The 18,881-nt window shown below is 41.3% G+C and overlaps 1 long non-coding RNA gene across 1 annotated transcript in view; it reads left to right on the plus strand.

Moving 5' to 3' along the window:
- The window catches only part of LOC135268343 (uncharacterized), an 83,167-nt gene extending 64,620 nt beyond the window's left edge, over window positions 1-18,547 (plus strand). Inside the window, exon 3 of the long non-coding RNA XR_010336656.1 lies at window positions 18,464-18,547. This is a non-coding gene — a long non-coding RNA (uncharacterized LOC135268343). The remainder of the gene's footprint in view (window positions 1-18,463) is intronic.
- The last annotated feature ends 334 nt before the right edge of the window (window positions 18,548-18,881 follow it).

The following is an 18,881-nucleotide window of genomic DNA, read 5'->3' on the forward strand; positions in this document are numbered from 1 at the left end:
GGTTTCACCATGTTGGCCAGGATGGTCTTGAACTCCTGGACTCAAGTGATCCACCAGCCTTGGCCTCCCAAAGTGCTGGGATTACAGGTGTGAGCCACCACGCCGGGCCCAGAAATGTATTTTCTTGCAGTCCTGGAGGGTGGTTGTCCAAGATTAAGGTGCCAGCAGAGTTAGATTCCCCTCAGGTTTCTTTCCTTGGCTTGCACGTGGCTGCTTTCCTGCTGCTGCTTCATGCAGTCATCTCTCTTTGGGTGTGCACCCCTGGTGCCTCTCCCTCTTCTTACAAGGATATCAGTCAGATTTGATTAGGGCCCCATCCAAAGACCTCATTTAACCTAATTACCTTGTTTTTAAAAATTAAAAACAAATAGAGGCAGGGTCTCACTATGTTGTCCAAGTTGGTCTTGAACTCCTGATCTTGAACTTCCTTTTTCTGTTTGTCAGAAGGAAAATAAATTAGATTTCAGAGTCATTTGACAAGGGATGGGAGGGGGCAAGGAAATAATTAATTATTAGTCATCTTTTCAGAAGTTCTGTAGGTTTATGTCAGAGGAAAACCCATGGGAGGTCACATTACAGTATTTTCATTTGAATGTAGGACAAGGAATGGGCTTGGTAGCTATAGTTTCTCTCCAAGTCTAGGAATGCATAACATTTGTAGGTTTTTGTCTCAAAGGGCGTCTTGTGTAGCAGTAAAAGCCAAATTCATTACAAAGGAGAGGCTGGAGCAAGTTGTCATGTGATGCTGCCAACTTGCCAGGTCAGGAATTGCCACCAAAGCCCGTGGTCCCCTGCCAAGATAAACTCCAGCAAAAACCCTTTATTGACCTGCAGGAACCAGATGACAGGCTTTGCTTTTCAAACGAGAGAGATCATGTCAGAACCTCTGGAATTAAAAGTCCAGATTATTTTAAAAGGACTGGATATAATGCTATTTGTTCAAAAGATTTCTTTCTATATTAGATAATTTTTTTCAAGGTGCATATGATTATTCAGTAGTCCAGAAGAATATATACTATAGAAGCAGATCAACCATGTTTCCTCTGGATGGTGGGATTACAGGTTTCTTCTTTTACTTGCATTTTCTAATTTTTTAACAATGAGATTGATATTCTTAACAATAAAAAGGTTTTTTTCAAAGATAGGAGCATTTTCAATTTGTTATTTTAGTCTTTCATTTACTCTACTAGCACTTGACAGGATAGAAATATCACCTTTGTTCAATGAGTTTGTTCATCAATGCCATGGATTAAAATGTATTTACCAATGTCTTAGATGAGAGTGACTGGACGTGATGACCTTAGTGTAGCTCTGGGGGACTTACCTTCTGTATGGTTAGGGTTACGGACCTCTGTGTTTCACTTCCAGGGCAAACAGGTGGGTCTTCTAATCTCTCAGAAGGAAGAAAGTTCCTGATCGTTTAAAACCTGATTGAACCTTAGCCAACCAAGATACTTTATTTGAAATGCAATTGTGTTTACTTGCTTTCTTCATGAGAATGGGAAATGACATCAGAAAGAAATGATATTGTATGCTTTTGCCTTTACTTTTACGTCAAGGACTGCTGAAATAATTTAGTTTCAGAAGGATTTTATCTATAGTAAACACCATCATGAATGGAGGCATACATTTCTCTTTTAGACTATGTAAATATTTCTCTCTTCAAATAATAGCAAATGGAATTATTTACACAATTGAAGCCATTCTTTAATATTGAATATGTAAATTTATCGTTTTTAAAAATATAGATATTATTATTATGTTTTTGACCTGCAGCAAACAGGTTTTTGAGAACCATAGATATTTTTCATGGAAAAGGGCACATCCAGAGATATTGGGAGAGTATGTGTATGATTTTCAACCAAAGACTTAGCTTTTAAAAAGGATAATTTTGCTTAACTATAAAAACCCTTATTGACCAAAAATAAGAAAAAGTTTGAGTTAAAATAAGGAAAAAAACTTAGAGAATAAACTTAAAAACTGCTTCTCAAAGCTTATTTTAACTGATATTTCATACATTTGATTTCACAAAAACTCACTGAGCTCATTTTGCAGAGGTTTGCAAAAGTCATTCTTGTTACCACAGTGATTGATTCTTTTACTTAATTTGATTTCTTTTCCTTCATAGGGAATATATTAATTTCCCAAGTCCACTGGAAAAGTAGCAATGATAAAACTACATCATTTAGCTGGGCACGGTGGCTCACGCCTATAATCCCAGTACTTTGGGAGGTGGAGGCAGGCAGATTACCTGAGGTCAGGAGTTCGAGACCAGCCTGACCAACATGGAGAAACCCTGTCTCTACTAAAAATACAAAGTTACCCGGGTGTGATGGTGCATGCCTGTAATCCCAGCTACTTGGGAGGCTGAGGCAGGAGAATCGCTTGAACCCGGGAGGTGGAGGTTGCAGTGAGCTAAAATCATACCATTGCACTCCAGCCTGGGCAACAAGAACAAAACTGTGTCTCAAAAAAAAAAAAGACATCATTTTAAAGCTGTTTTCTAGTCCAGAGCAATTTCTAATTAGACTTTTTAAAAACAGTTTTGAGTTTATTTAAATAAATAAGTGGGTTTATTAATTTGTCAAGGACTTCACGCAAGTGTTACACTTTTAAATGAGATGCTAGAATAAAAGACCAAAACACTTAATATCCCCGATGCCTGCTCACTGTTGGCGCATGGAGCTTTCAGAGAATGATGGGTTCATGGTGTGGAGGGAATGGAGTCTCTAAGTACCAACTAAAGAGTTCCCATTCTGTATTCTTACACTTAGTTATTTACAAACCTCTTTACTGATGACCTGGTGGGCTCCTGTCTTAAGATTTGTGTAAATGCAGCAAGTCCTATGTTATCTAGTCTCAGCTCAAGCCAACTCCGCTGACCAGAGCAACCAGTGGGAAATGCTAATGACTCTTAGGCATGCATGGAAAGTTTAAACGTAATGTATGGTTCCTGACTGGCCTGGGCAGCATGATGAAACCCCATCTCTACAAAAATACAAAAATTAGCCAGGTGTGGTGGTATGTGCCTGTAGTCCCAAGCTACTTGGGGTGGTGGGGGGCTGAGGTGGGAGGATCACTTGATCCCTGGAGGTTGAGGCTACAGTGAGCTGAGATCGTGCCACTGCACTCCAGTGTGGGTGACAGAGTGAGACTCTGTCTCAAACAAATTAATTTAAATTACATTTTTTAAGAAAATATAATGTATGGAGATGCAGGAGGATTGCCAAAGGTCCTTCACAGAAATTCTGGTCTGCCCCTGTGAAAATTAAACATTATTTTTAACTGCAAATGTGCCACTGTTGTTGCCTGCAGCTTTTATTTCTACATTTTTTATTAGAAATAATTAACTGCTTACCTTCAGAACAATTGTAGGAAATGTTACATAAGACACAAAGCCATTTCTAGCGGACTGTGCATGCATTCTGTTTCACTCCTTGGTTAACATGTTCTTCGTAACACTGAACATTTATCTAGGCCAGTGTTTGAGACAGGAATTGAAATACTTTTGCAAATATGAATTCACATGCCACCATGTGAGTTCTGGTTAAATGTGCCAATTAGACAATTATGTTTACTATCACTCCCTCTGGAAATAACTCCTAAATGACATCAGATAATTTAAAAAGGCAATGTGATTTTAAAAGTCACATACACAAAGAGAACAAAAGTGAAAAACGAGGTAGCATTAAAAACTAGAAGCTGGAAGTGTTTGGACTAAATGACTTAGGGCGAGGTTTCTCAACCTTGGTACTATTGATATTTGGGGCCATGTAATGTTTCACTCTAGATGGCATCTACAGCAGCATCCCTGGTCTCTACCCACTAGATGCCAGTAGCACCCCTCCCTAGCTGTGACAACCACAAATACCTCCAGTTATTGCCAAATGTTCCTGAGGGTAAAATTGCTGCTGGCTGAGAACAACTGATTTGGGAAATAAGAAAAATCAAAATGTATCTGCAGGAAAAGACCAGAACCAGGCTTGCTCTGACCAAAGGATGCCCCATTCCCCCCACCACCGACCTCCCAAAATAAAAAGCTCAGGAGCTAGAGGCACCAGGCAGAAAACAGCACTGGTTAAAAATCTGTACAAGAGGTAGGTTGAACACTCTGTATCTCCTTTGCTTTAAAGATTCATTCTTTAAAGAGACTGAATCTTGGGGACTCCAGGGTTGAAGGCATCAGGCACAGCTGAGGGTGAAAGTTCCATACTGAATGTGGATATTATATAGAAATCTACTGAACAGGTGTGGGATCCTAGCTCTTTGCTTAACTCAGCTTTAGGAACACTGGCATCTAGGTACCTATTTTTTAGAGAGGAGACTAGAATATTCTTCTGATAAAAACTGACCAACCCATAAAAAGAAAAAAAGCCCGAATGTGGTGGCTCACGCCTATAATCCCAGCATTTTGGGTGGCCAAGGTGGACAGACCACCTGAGGTCAGGAGTTCAAGACCAGCCTAACCAACAGGGAGAAACCCCATCTCTATTAAAAATACAAAATTACCTGGGTGTGGTGGCACATGCCTATAATCCCAGCTACTCAGGAGGCTGAGGCAGGAGAATCGCTTGAACCTGGAAGGCAGAGGTTGCAGTGAGCTGAGATCATGCCATTGCACTCTAGCCTGGGCAACAAGAGCAAAATTTCATTTAAAAAAAAAAAAAAAAAAATCTAGTGAATTGGCCTGGCCAGATCACCCTAAAACCCTAAAATAAAATCTACCAGTCAATGACCTCTTCCCCTCTTCTCCACACATATCTTCTAATTATAGGCTTTTCAATGCCTCACTCACATGCAAATAGACAGCTGAGAATGGCGGCCAAACATTTGAAGAAAGCCTCCAGCATGGAAGAGAAAAAAAGAAACAAGAAGGAACTTAGAGAAAACAGAAATAGGGAAGCAGATAAGTTCAAAAGCGTTTTCAGTGAAGCTTCCCTTTTCAGATCTTGCTTTCCAAATACCATTCTACCCTGGGCTGGGGGCACAGAAGTATCCTCTTGCGTCAGAAAATGTAAACGTGCAAAAGAATGATGAGGCCATGACACAGAACGTAGAAGCCAGCTTGAAGGGTGTCCCTTGGCCAAACTGAGGACAATTTGAACGTAAAAATAAATAAGAGTATAGAATTGTAAACCTTGATTACAATAGAAATCCATGAGTCCCTGATGATATAAACAAATAAGAGAAAGGGAAATTTCTTCCTTTCAGTAGAATGTCAGCTAATAATTGTAGAAGGAATAATGGAAATAGATAATCACCAACTGGCAGCCCAGTCTGTGATAGCTGATACAGATGAGGTCCTCAATGGATGCTAAGACTGGTGGGTGGAAGTTTGGTGAGGAACAGGTATTGGTGTAATCTCAGAATATTTCTGTACAAAATAACCAAATGCAAAGGGAGGACTGGTGACTTTACAGTCAAGAAAACTGGCGGACACCACACACAAGTGATCAAGGTAAATATCACCAGTGGTGGGATGGGTTGGCCTTATATTCCTGATGTGGTGGGCTAAGAAAGAGCACAGCATCACTGTTGTATTTCTTCCAAGAATCTGTGGCTCTAGTCTGGCCATGGGGAAACATTGGACACACTCAAGTGGATGATCATCCTACAAAATGAAAGACATATACTCTTAAAATACGAGAGAGGTGCCAGGCATGGTGGCTCATGCCTGTAATCCCAGCCTTTGGGAGGCTGAGGCGGACGGATCACCTGAGGTTGGGAGTTCGAGACCAGCCTGACCAACATGGAGAAACCCTGTCTCTACTAAAAATACAAAAAAATTAGCCAGGTTTGGTGGTACATGTCTGTAATCTCACCTACTCAGGAGGCTGAGGTAGGAGAATTGCTTGAACCTGGGAGGCAGAGGCTGCAGTGAGCCGAGATTGCACAATTGCACTCCAGCCTGGGCAACAAGAGCAAAACTCCACCTCAAAAAAAAAAAAAAAAAAAAAAGATATGAGAGAGGGTGAAAGGTTGCAGAAGTGTTCTGGACTGACACGTAAATGCAATGCGTGTTTTCATATAGGATTCCTAGACCTTAAAAGAAAAAGAGGCATTGTTTGGACGGTTGGTAAAATTTAAATGGGGTCTAGCAAAGATATCACATCTGGCACAGCAGCTGCTATCGAGGTTACTTCTTAGTCCACAGTTACCCTTTAAATTGTTTTTGTTTGCTTTTTTGCAGGGGATAGACTACTGAATTAAATGGAGATATGATGGGGTTCACCATCCCTGTATTCTTTCAGTTTTTAAGGGTGGCACTGATTTCTGCCAGATACTGTGTGATGCAGTATTGTTTTTGATTTACTATTTTGTATGTGTGTGTGTGTACGTGTAAGAGGGTGCCAGTCTCAGAACTTTCCAGTTGGCCATATTCACCCTGACAGCTCTTACCGCACTGGCCAAAGAAGCAGCGTGGGGTTGTGTTAATTGCCAGGAATGTCTGTTCCAAGCATACATTCAGAGACTAGGAAATGACTATGGATGGTGTGCAGACCCAGTGAATTCACTGTAAGCCGCACCTGAGCCATAACTCAATTTATTACCAGGCCTCTCCTGTATTTCCCACCATGACTAACTGCATATATATATTTTAACAAGGGGCCCAGCATAAACTGAAAATACAGTCCCTTTTGTTAAAAAAAATCATTAAGAATTTCAAGAGGGTAACAGTAGAGCATTAAACCAATAATTAAACCACACATAGAACCTTCTAAATGTGAAGTCCTGTGTGGCTGCACACGTCATACATCCACAAAGCTGGCCCTGGCACCTGCTCTAACAGGGTCCCATGATGGTGGTTCAGGTCTCTGGATATTACTGGCGACCTGTAGTTTGTGTCCAGCAGTCCTCAGAATGTTTGGATATTCCCCTTTCTCCAGCGTGAAGTTACCCAATTAAATGGCCATTCACCTCTCTGAGGAAGAATCGAGAAATCATTATTGCAAATACTTGTGTCTTCCTGAGAACCCAGCCTCTCTTTCTTTTGTTTTGTTTGAGACAGAGTCTCACTCTGTCACTCAGGCTGGAGTGCAGGTGTGATCTCAGCTCACTGCAACCTCTGCCTCCCTGGTTCAAGCAATTCTCCTGGCTCAGCCTCCCTAGTAGCTGGGATTATAGGTGTGCCACCATGCTCGGTTAATTTTTTGTATTTTTAGTAGAGACAGGGTTTCACTGGGTTAGCCAGGCTGGTCTCGAATTCCTGACCTCAGATGATCCACTCACCTTGGCCTCCCAAAGTATTGGGATTACAGGTGTGAGCCACTGCACCTGGCCCCAGCCTCTCTTTCAATTGATGGGTTCTGGGACCCAAAACTGGCTCAGTTCTGAAAACTGGGCAAGACATCCTGACTTTTCATTGGAACGACTGACTGTCTTGACCCTCCATCCTTGATTTCTTTTGTTTGTACAGATTGCGTTGTACCCTTTGTCTCCTCATGTGTTTTTCCCTAAGAGCATTATATTCATTAACTATCTCCATATCGCTGCAGGTCAGGCCCCTTGGCTGCCACTCCACCCTGCCAGTCATTACAATAATTGCATCCACCTGACCTCTATGGAGGGTGTGTGCAGGGGGAGTGGAAACTGTCCTGTCATCCTGATTGCTACACAGTGAGCCCAGTCCTGTAAAACAGAACTCCATCCCTGGCCTACAGAGAAGAGCTGCCACTCAATCCTTAGAGATGTTGGTGCCCTCTTCCTTCTCCCCAGCACGTTCCTTATTCCCTTGGCAAACCGTGTAGACTCTGGACTCTCCTAAGGAGCATAGTCATCCATGCCTTACATGGCAAATCTATTCTGTTCTAGCATGCCCACCGCTCTGAGCCTTGTGATCCATCTGCCAAGGCAATTATGGCATTTCAGTCGCACTTAGCATGGACCATTGCTTTTCCCTGGCTTCCTGGAGCCATCCTAACAGCATGTTTGCACCATCTCCTGGGGCCTTGCCAGAGTGTTGAATCCTGTATTCCACAATAGTGCTCTCAATAAACCCTTACCTTACCTTACGTTCCCCCTTTCTCTTTTCTTTTGTTTCTTTTCTTTCTGATAGAGTCTCGCTTTGTCACCCAGGCTGGAGTGCCATGGTGCGATCTCAACTCACTACAACCTCTGCCTCCCAGGAACAAGCAATTCTCCTGCCTCAGCCTCCCAAGTAGCTAAGACTACAGGTGCCCGCCACCACCCTCGACTAATTTTTGTATTTTTAGTAGAGATGGGGTTTCCCCATATTGGTCAGGCTGGTCTCTAACTCCTGACCTTGTGATCCACCCTCCTCGGCCTCCCAAAGTGCTAGGCTTATAGGCACTGCACCCAGCTAAAATACAGCAATTTGGTTTGTTTGTTTGTTTGAGACAGAGTCTTGCTTTGTCACCCAGGCTGCAGTCCAGTGTCATGATCTTGGCTCTCCACAACCTCCACCTCCTGGGTTCAAGCAATTCTTGTGCCTCAGCCTCCCCAGTAGCTAAAATTATAGGCACGTACTCCCACATCCGGCTAATTTTTGTATTTTTAGTAGAGACAGGGTTTCACTATGTTGGTCAGGCTGGTCTTGAACTCTTGACCTCAAGTGACTCACCCGCCTTGGCCTCCCAATGTGCTGGGATCACAGGCATGAGCCACTATGCCCGGCCAACACTTTCTTATTCAAAGTAACGTTTGCCTGCCTTGATCCAGCACCCTCGGACATCCTGTCCCACATATTCCGCCCTGGCTCCTGCCAGTACTTACTGCCAGGTCCTCCCATTTCTTTTGTGTCTAGTCCCTTTCCTCCCCAACTGAGTTATGTGGTGACTTAGACCTAGGGATTGGCCTAGTGGCCAGGATAGGAGGTTGGGATGGATCTGGGTGGGGGGGGCACATGTTGTATGTAGGGAAGTAGCATCTTCATTGTCTTCCAGAAGAGGGGATTAGTAGCCCATGGAAGGGGAGGGATGGACCTCAGTTCTGTAGGTACCTTTACCCAGATGCCCCTGTCCTACTGTCAGGCTCCTATTTTGTGACAGCCAGAGCCCTGACCTTGGCAGAGCCAACCTGCCTAGGTTGAGAGATTAACTTTCTTTAAAGCTACCCTCAGGAGAAGTTCTGAGCCTGGTCCTCAGCTTTCTCTGCACCCCTGCGGCAGGAAAAAAGAGATTCATTATATGCTACCAAGGAAGCCATTTGGCTGCCACTCTTAGCTTTTGAAAGTTGATTAATCACTCTTAGTCTTTCATTTTCTTTTTCCAAAGCACTGGTTGAGCATAGTGAGAGCCACCTTTACTGTCCTTTTGGTGACTGTTTCCTCTATGCTGCTCAAATGTCTGGTACATTTGCCATCACCAATGAAATTTTTTTTTTTTTTTTTTGAGGGAGTCTCTCTGTGTTGCCCAGGCTAGAGTGCAGTGGCATGATCTTAGCTCACTGCAACCTCCATCTCCAGGGTTCAAGCTATTCTTCTGCCTCAGCCTCCCAAGTAGTTAGGATTACAGGCATGTGCCATCCTGCCTGCCTAATTTGCTATTTTTATATTTTTAGTAGAGATGGGGTTTTGCCATGTTGGCCAGGCTGGTCTCGAACTCCTGACCTAGGGTGATCCACCTGCCTCGGCCTCCCAAAGTGCTAGGATTACAGGCATGAGCCACCATGCCTGTTGAAGTTTTAACAATTGCACTGTTGCCTTGTGCTGTCTGTGCTCCCCCTACAACTGGCAATGGGGTTCTCAGTGCCAGCCAGATGGCACATGATCCAGCTCCAAAATCTCATCTTAGCATTGCTTCCTCAGACCATTTCTGGTACCAAATAATCACAGATTGGGTTGCTCAGCATGCAGACTCTGAGACGGACTGGCAGGCAGGAGGCTGACTAGGGAGGATTCTAGGGATCAATTCCTGTGGGAGGGAAGGAAAGGCAGGGAAGGGGTTTGGTATTTTGCATCTAGAGGTTACATTTTCATTTTCCTTGACAGGAAATTAAACTACCAATTCAGTGCTCAACACTGTAACCCTAGTGTCAGTGAAGACAGAATGAATTGGGCAAATTGGATGTATTTGGAAGGGACTAGTTGCCCCTTTTAAAAAAAGGAATGATAATGGTCTATTTAAAATTGTAGGCGGGTCACAGTGACTCACACCTGCAATCCCAGCACTTTGAGAGGCTAAGTGGGGAAGATCACATGAGTCCAGGAGTTTGGGACCAGCTTGGGCAACATAACCAGACTCCATCTTTACAAAAAAAAAAAATTTTAATTAGCTGGGTGGTCGCCTGTAGTAGCCTCTAGTCCCAGCTACTCAGGAGGTTGAGGCAGGAGGATTGCTGGAGCCCAGGAGGTTGAGGCTGCAGTGATCTGTGATTGTGCCATTGCACTCTAGCCTAGGTGATAGAGTGAGACCTTGTTTCAAAAAAATAAAATAAGATAAAATTGTTTGGCATCTTTCAAATTGCTTTCATGTCTTCAGTTTGCACAGTAATTCTCCAGTGTCAATGGAGCAGATGTTATTATCTCTATTTGATGGATGAGGAAACTGGGGCTCAGAGGGGCTGGGTTTTATTATGAAATCTGTTGACATACTGGACAACAAATTTAATTATCAATAAAATAATACTGATATTATTTATGTTTCAGTTGGTTGTCTTGAATTTTAAAACAACTGCTGATAAAAAGAAATTGCTTAAATATTAAGTTGTGTTCCATAGCAGATATTTTTTCTACCCAAGGATTTTCTATGGTAGTCCTTTTTTTTTAATATATATATATTTTTTATAGAGATGGGGTTTCACCATGTTGGCCAGGCTGGTCTTGAACTCCTGACCTCAGGTGATCCACGTGCCTCAGCCTCCCAAAATGCTGGGATAACAGGCATGAGCCACCACACCTGGCCTTCCTATGGTAGTCTTTCACAGACAATAAGCTTGTTCTAGAATAATTTCTTCAAGTTTCAAGAACATCATATCAATGCCCAATAAAACTCTCTGTACCTTATAAAAAGATTTCAACTGTCTGAGCTGTCAAACAGCTAATCGTGGAATTAGACAATTCCATTCCTACTGGCAAGTGAGATTTAAGTTATGCTGGGTTTAAGTTTAGAAACTGTAAAGCAAAATAGAAATGTTTGGAGAGGTGGAGGAGACTCCCAAGGCTTAGCAAGCTCTTTTTAAAAATTTGATAACTAGTATTTTACATATTTATGGGCTACATGTGACAGTTTGTTACAGGCATAGAATATGTAATGATCAAGTCAGGATATTGAGGTATCATCATTTTGAGTATTTATCATTTCTATGTGTTGGGAACCATTCAAGTCCTCTCTTTTAGTTACTTTGAAATACACAATATATTGTTACTTACTATAGTCACTCTACTCAGCTGTTGAACATCAGATCTTATATCTTTTATCTAACTGTATGTTTTTACCCATTAACCTACTTCTCTTCATCCCCCTCCCACCTGCACACCCTTCCCGGTCTCTTTATCTATTATTCTACTACTCTCTACCTTTGTAAGATCAACTTTTTTAGCTCCCAAATCTGAGTGAGAACATGTGATATTTGCCTTTCTGTGCCTGGCTATTTTACTTAACATAATGACCTCCTGTTCATCCATGTTGCTGTAAATACGATTTTATTCACTTTTCATGGCTGAATAATATTCCATTGTGTACATATACATTTCCTTTATCCATTCGTCCACTACTGGACACAGGTTGACTCCATATCTTTGCTGTTGTGAACAGTGCTTAGCAGCATCTTAACAGTGGCAGTTGCATACAGTGCTGTACATACTAGAGAGCTGGGGAAGGCGCTGGAGAAGAGCTTTGCTCCAGTCTATGAAGCACTCTTCTAATTAGAATTCTCTGAGCTTATTCGGCACTCCACCATTAGTCCATTTATATGTTTACATTATAGAATGACAGAATGACTAGAGAACACTGTGGCCCTTCACTTTTTTTTTTTTTTTTTTTGAGATGGAGTTTTGCTTTTGTTGCCCAAGCTGGAGTGCAATGGCGCGATCTTGGCTCACTGCAACCTCTACTTCCTGGGTTCAAGCGATTCTCCTGTCTCAGCCTCCATAGTAGCTGAGATTATAGGCTCATGCTACCACGCCCAGCTAATTTTTTTGTATCTTTAGTAGAAACAGGGTTTCAACATTTTAGCCAGGCTGGTCTCCATCTCCTGATCTCAGGTGACCCGCCTGCCTTGGCCTCCCAAAGTGCTGGGATTAAAGACATAAGCCAGCCGGGTGCGGTGGTTCACGCCTGTAATCCCAGCACTTTGGGAGGCTGAGGCGGGTGGATTACGAGGTCAAGAGATCGAGACCATCCTGGTCAACATGGTGAAACTCCGTCTCTACTAAAAATACAAAAAATTAGCTGGGCATGGTGGTGCGTGCCTGTAATCCCAGCTACTCAGGAGGCTGAGGCAGGAGAATTGCCTGAACCCAGGAGGCGGACATTGCGGTGAGCCGAGATTGCGCCATTGCACTCCAGCCTGGGTAACAATAGCGAAACTCCATCTCAAAAAAAAAAAAAAAAAAAATACATAAGCCATCGCACCCGGCCCACTTTTACTATAAAACAAAGTACTCATTTTTGTTTGCTGTTAAGTCTTCTTTAAATAATATAAAATTACATCTGAGCAAGTACTTACTGAGTGCATTAATATTAGGTCCCTATTACTGGCTAAACACTTATTAAGTAGATTGTTAAATTCTAACTTTCTAGACAAGAGTTTACTGCACTGAAGCTTGAAATTGCTGCCCATAGACTTTTTGCAGCTCTTATGTAAAGAACTGAAATAAATTTGGGGCAGGTGATACTAAAGTAAGGGAGATACAATAGTTTTATACATGTCAGGCCTTGGTTTTTATAATAAATTATGTGATTTACTTTAAAACATTAACTCATGTATGTATATATAGCACAAATTCAATGCTGCAAAACAGTCATCAGTAAAAACCAAGTCTCCTTCCACCCATCCCATAGCTACTTAATTTTCCCCTCCAGAGGAAACCAATTTCCTGTGTTCCCTACATGGACAAGCCTTTATGTAGATTCTACACACATGACAGCTTACTACATATACTCTTCTACAATAATAAAGCCACAAATTTTCTTTCCCAATGGCAAAATGATCTTAAATGGAATGGATGTACCATACTGTATTTAACCATTAAAGGACATTTAGGTTCTTCTAATGTTTTGCTATATGAAGCAATACTGTAATATAGTTTTATCTTATGTTTAAATCTTTGCTATGCTGGAATTTATTTTGGAATAAGAAGTGAAATAGGGATACAAATTTATTTATTTATTGTTGAGATGGAGTCTCGTTCTGTCACCCAGGCTGGATACAGTGGCCTGATCTTGACTCACTGCAACCTCCACCTCCCAGGTTCAAGGGATTCTCCTGCCTCAGCCTCCTGAGTAGCTGGGACTATAGGCAGGGGCCACCACACCTGGCTAATTTTTGTATTTTTAGTAGAGATGGAATTTCACCATGTTGGCCAGGCTGGTCTTGAACTCCTGACGTCAGGTGATCCACCCACCTTGGCCTCCCAAAGTTCTGGGATTAGAGGTGTGAACCACTGTGCCTGGCCTAAAAGGCCTCCTTTATAAGCAAAATTTGTGTATGTGTTAATTTCTATGGTTTATTTATATTTGTAAATGCAGACATTGTAGTTATATGGCCTTATAACGTGTTTTAAATCTGATAGGGCTGTTTCCCATGATTATTCTGTTTCCAAACTTTTCCTGACTTTTGTTATTTATTTTTTCAATGTGGTCTATGGAAAATAGTTCCAGATTGTCTATTTCTCCCCAAATTTCAGGTGACTATTGAGGATTTGATATGTGGCTAGTGTCACTAATGAATGAAATTTTAAGTTAATTTAAATTGCTACATGAGGCTATAGGCTACTGTGTTGCACAGTGCAGTTCCAACAGATCTGTTTGTATAGAAAAGGCTACTGACTTCTGAACACTAATTTTGTACCTAGTCACCTCACTCAAGTCTTCTATTATTTGTAGTATCTTTTTATTGGATTCTCTTAAGTTTTCCAGGTATGCAATTGTATAATCAGAGGTGATTATTTTACCGGTATCCTTCCAATTAATGTAAGTTCTATTTATGTTTGTCTTTTAGTTTTACGGAAGCAGTGGTGCGTTGACAACTTCATGATACCAAGTAGCTCATTCAACAAATATTTACTGTCTTCTAAATGTTAGGTCTTAGAAGATACAAAATAGTTAAGATATATTTCACAAGAATTTGTAATGTAGTGGATATAACTATCTCACAGAGGCCAGGCGCGGTGGCTCACGCCTGTAATCCCAGCACTTTGGGAGGCTAAGGCTGGCCGATCACCTGAGGTCGGGAGTTTGAGACCAGCCTGACCAACATGGAGAAACCCAGTCTCTACCAAAAATACAAAAAATTAGCCAGTGTGGTGGCACATGCCTGTAATCCCAGCTACTCAGGAGCCTGAGGTAGGAGAATCACTTGAACCAGGAGGCGGAGGTTGTGGTGAGCCAAGATCGCGCCATTGCACTCCAGCCTGGGCAACAAGAGTGAAACTCTATCTCAAAAAAAAAAAAAAAAACTATCTCATAGAGAAGTGTAATACAGTATGATAAAACCCATGATAGAGATATTCAAAGGTTTTTCTTGGGGGGTGGCAATGACATAATGACATAAGAATGCTTTAAGTGTTTGTGTGTGTGTGTGATGAAAGGTGGAAGAGAAGATGTGGATTTCAGACAAAGCAGATAGCAAGTGATCTATATGTAAATATTTTAGTATTTTTCTTTTTGATTCAAAATGTTTACTCTTTAGATATGGTATAGGCATTTGATCGAACATTTATGCAACATAATGATCTGATCAGGGATATTTTGAAACTACATTTGTCTTTGGCCACTGTGAGAGTTTTCATAAAAATAGCACATGATAAAAATAAAAGCAATAGTTTCAACTAATGTTTAAGTCACCTGTCTGTAATGGTTGCAGTGCAATTTAGCTTGTAGACTGATTTTAAAGTCAATTTTATAGTAGCCTTAGTTAATCATCTAGCTAAAACAAAAACAAAAAACAAACCCAAAGTACATTGCAATTCTTTGTTATAGGATGCTGATTATTTCTCTTTCTGTAATGACATCTGAGTCATGATTATTAAGCCTTAGTATTATAAAAGTTCTACTTGACCAGGTGCCGTGGCTCACACCTGTAATCCCAGCAACTTGGGAGGCTGAGGCAGGCAGATCACCTGAGTCCAGGAATTTGAAAAAACAAACACACACCCATCTCCACCAAAAAAAAAAAAAAAAAAAAAAAAAAATTAGCCAGGCCAACTGGCATGTGCCTGTAATCGCAGCTACTTGGGAGGCTGAGGCAGGCAGATCACCTGAGAAATTTGAGGAATTTGAGAAGACAAACACCCTCTCCACGAAAAAAAAAAAAAAAATTAGCCAGGCAAAGGGGCATGTACCCAGTCCCAGTTATTTGGGAGGCTGAGCAGGGAGGATCACTTGAGCCCAGTAGGCAGAGGTTGCAGTGAGCTGAGATTGTACCACTGCACTCTCCAGTCTGGGTGACAGAGTGGGACATTTTTTTTTTTTTTAAAGACAGCAACTTGTCAAATTTTACATACACAATATTAATTTTTTATAAAGTTTATACCAATTTGCAGAGGCCTCAAAGTTCAGTGTATATGGAAAATGGACACAACCTGAATGTCAAGGGTTTTGTGAATGTCCATGAAATAAACCCATAAAAGACCAAGGAATGGATTGAAAATGGTAAATAGCTTTCAGATTTGGTGACTTAATCTCACATTTCTTTTTTTTTTTTTTTTTTTTTTTTTGAGACGGAGTCTCGCTCTTGTTACCCAGGCTGGAGTGCAATGGCGCGATCTCGGCTCACCGCAACCTCCGCCTCCTGGGTTCAGGCAATTCTCCTGCCTCAGCCTCCTGAGTAGCTGGGATTACAGGCACGCGCCACCGTGCCCAGCTAATTTTTTTTTTGATTAATAGAGACGGGGTTTCACAATGTTGACCAGGATGGTCTCGATCTCTCGACCTCGTGATTCACCCGCCTCGGCCTCCCAAAGTGCTGGGATTACAGGCTTGAGCCACCGCGCCCGGCCCAATCTCACATTTCTTTATAGTGATCTTTCTGGACTGTGTTGAAGGTTTTGCCCCATAACACTGACTGTCTTTTTCTCTGTAAATTGTTACCTATTCAACTTAACTAAGTATATGTTTCTTTTACCTTTTCTGGAAATGTTACTTTCCCAGGCATTTCACTTTTTTGGACACTGAGGCACTTCTGGAGCACACAATATCTATCTATATATATATATGGATGGTGGGCGTTCCCAAAATGTAGTTGAGGTTGTCATGCATATGAGAAGAGTGACTAAGGCTGCAACTCTGAAATCATTTCCAGGTCCAGTGTCTTCATGTTCTACCTGAAACCCTTTACCTCTCATTCAGGAAAGCATTACTGAGGCACCAGGGGGTTGGTCCTGCTGCTTGCCACACAGAAAGCCAATGACTGAGACAATGAAGACTGCCAAGAAAGAAGGCTTTAATTGGGTGCTGCAGCCAAGGAAATGGGAGCTTAGTTCTAAATACATCTCCCTGACCAGCTCTAACTAGAGGTTTACATAGCAGGGAAGAAATGTAACAAGGTATAAGAAAACAGGAACTAGGGAGGAGCAAGGAAGCAGTCACAATGCATGAGGGGTCCTGAGGGGTCTGGCATCTCATTGACTGGATATGGTTATCTGGAGAGTTTCAGTTTTTTGATACTGTTTTTTGAGAGGCCCAAAAGTGGCTCCTGAAAAAGGGACTCAGATAAAACAATATAAGTTTCAAACTTTAAGACCCAAAGGGTCAGTTTCTATGATTATTTAAACAAACAAACAAAAAACTATGGTACTATTGGGTTGGTTTCAAAAGCAGACCAGTGAATTAAGAGAAGTCAGAAGGACAGTGACTGGTGGATTGGTCAGGATGGGCCATGTTATGCTTCACTAACATTCCACCCCAAAATTCAGCAGCTTAAAACAACAAAAGGGAAAAAAGTTTTATTTGTTTCTTGTGCTACCCATCCATTAGGTTGACAGAGCTCTCTGACACTTTGTCACTCAGGGATTTGGGCTGATAGAGCAGCCACCATTGCTGGAGGGAGAAGAAAACCCTAGAGGATATCAACCTAGCAAACTCTAGCCCAGACACATGACACTTCCACTTATGCTGCGTTGGCTGCAACTTTAATTAACAAGAACAATAATTTAACAAGATCCCACCTAACCACAAGAGGCTCTGAAACTGGAGAGAACTGAAAATATTTGACAAACAAAACTAATAATTACCATGATTGTATTGAAAATGTGTTGAAAGAGCAGTTTTGGCTCAGAACAGAGATGATTTCAACAGAAATGGAAACATTGTGAACAAGACTGGATCACAGTGTTGGCTATTATATGATTATTCACATTTCTCCTCCCTAAAACTGCTTTTCAATTTAATTTCATTTAGCAGACATTGAATACATGCTTTAGACTACAAGATACTTGTTTATACAAAGGTAGGGCAATAGCAAAACTGTAGGTATCACTGTTTCTTTTGAATGTTATTATTAGGCTACTTTGGGGTTACCTTAAGAAAAACCAACAAAGCATCAACAATGGCCCCAAATCAGACCGGAGTACATAGAAGCATTTAGACTAGATTAATGGTGTGAACAGGTACTGGGTTATGTGGTATTTTTAATAAAAGTTAGATCCCTTCCTCATATCATTTGCTAACAATTATTACAGATAGATTTGATATATGACATCAAAGGCAAAAGTCACAAAAGCAAAAACAGAAAAATTGGACTTCATGAAACTGAAAAACTTTTCGCCTGACAGTGTGTGGCAAAAATATCATAATAATACAAAAAGGAACACTTTACTGCTCCTAAGAAAAGCCTTAAGGAAGTGAAAAGGCAACTCATGGAATGGGAGAAAACAATTATAAATCATATACCTGATAAGGGACTTGTATCTTAAATATGTGCTTCTTTAAAAAGCCTTTTAAACTCAACAGTAAAAAAAATGGATAACTCAATTTAAAATGAGCAAAGGATTTGAATAGAAATTTCTCCTCCAAAGAATATATATAAATGATTAGTAAGCACATGAAAATATACTTAATATCATTAGAGAAATGCAAATCAAAACCACAGTGAAACACACTTCGCACTCACTGAGATGGCAAGAATCAAAAAGAGACAACAAAAATTGTTGGCAAGGACATAAAGAAACTGAAACCCCATGCATTGCTGGCGGGAATGTAAAACGGTGCAGCCACCTCGGAAGAGTCTGGCAGTTCCTCAAAAAGTTAAATTCAGTTACCTATGATTCAGTCTGTTTCTGTTGCTATAACCGAATATCACACACTGGATAATTTACAAAGAAATGTATTTCTTATAATTCTAGAGGCTGGGAAGTCCAAGACTGAGGGATCACATCTGGTGAGGGCCTTTTTGCCAGTGAGGACTCTCCACAGAGTGCTGAGGCGGGACAGGGCATCACATGGTAAGAGGGCCAAATAGGCTTTTATGATAACTAACTCATTACCTTGATAACCCATTAATCCACTAATCTATGAGTGGGCTAATCTGTTCATGAGGGCAGACTTCTCATGACTTACTCATTTCCCAAAGGTCTCACCTCTCAACACTGCTGTGTTGAGGACCAAGTTTCCAACATGAACTTTTGGAGGACACATTCACACCATAGCACCTGGCAATCTCATACCTATGTATATATCCATGCAAAATGAAAATATGTCCACAGAAACACTTGTACATGAATGTCATAGCATTATTCATAATGGCAAAAAAGTAGGAACAAC

Source organism: Aotus nancymaae, unplaced genomic scaffold, assembly GCF_030222135.1.
Source record: "Aotus nancymaae isolate 86718 unplaced genomic scaffold, 86718_ANA_hifiasm-v0.15.2.pri h1tg000040l, whole genome shotgun sequence".
Lineage (NCBI taxonomy): Eukaryota > Metazoa > Chordata > Mammalia > Primates > Aotidae > Aotus > Aotus nancymaae.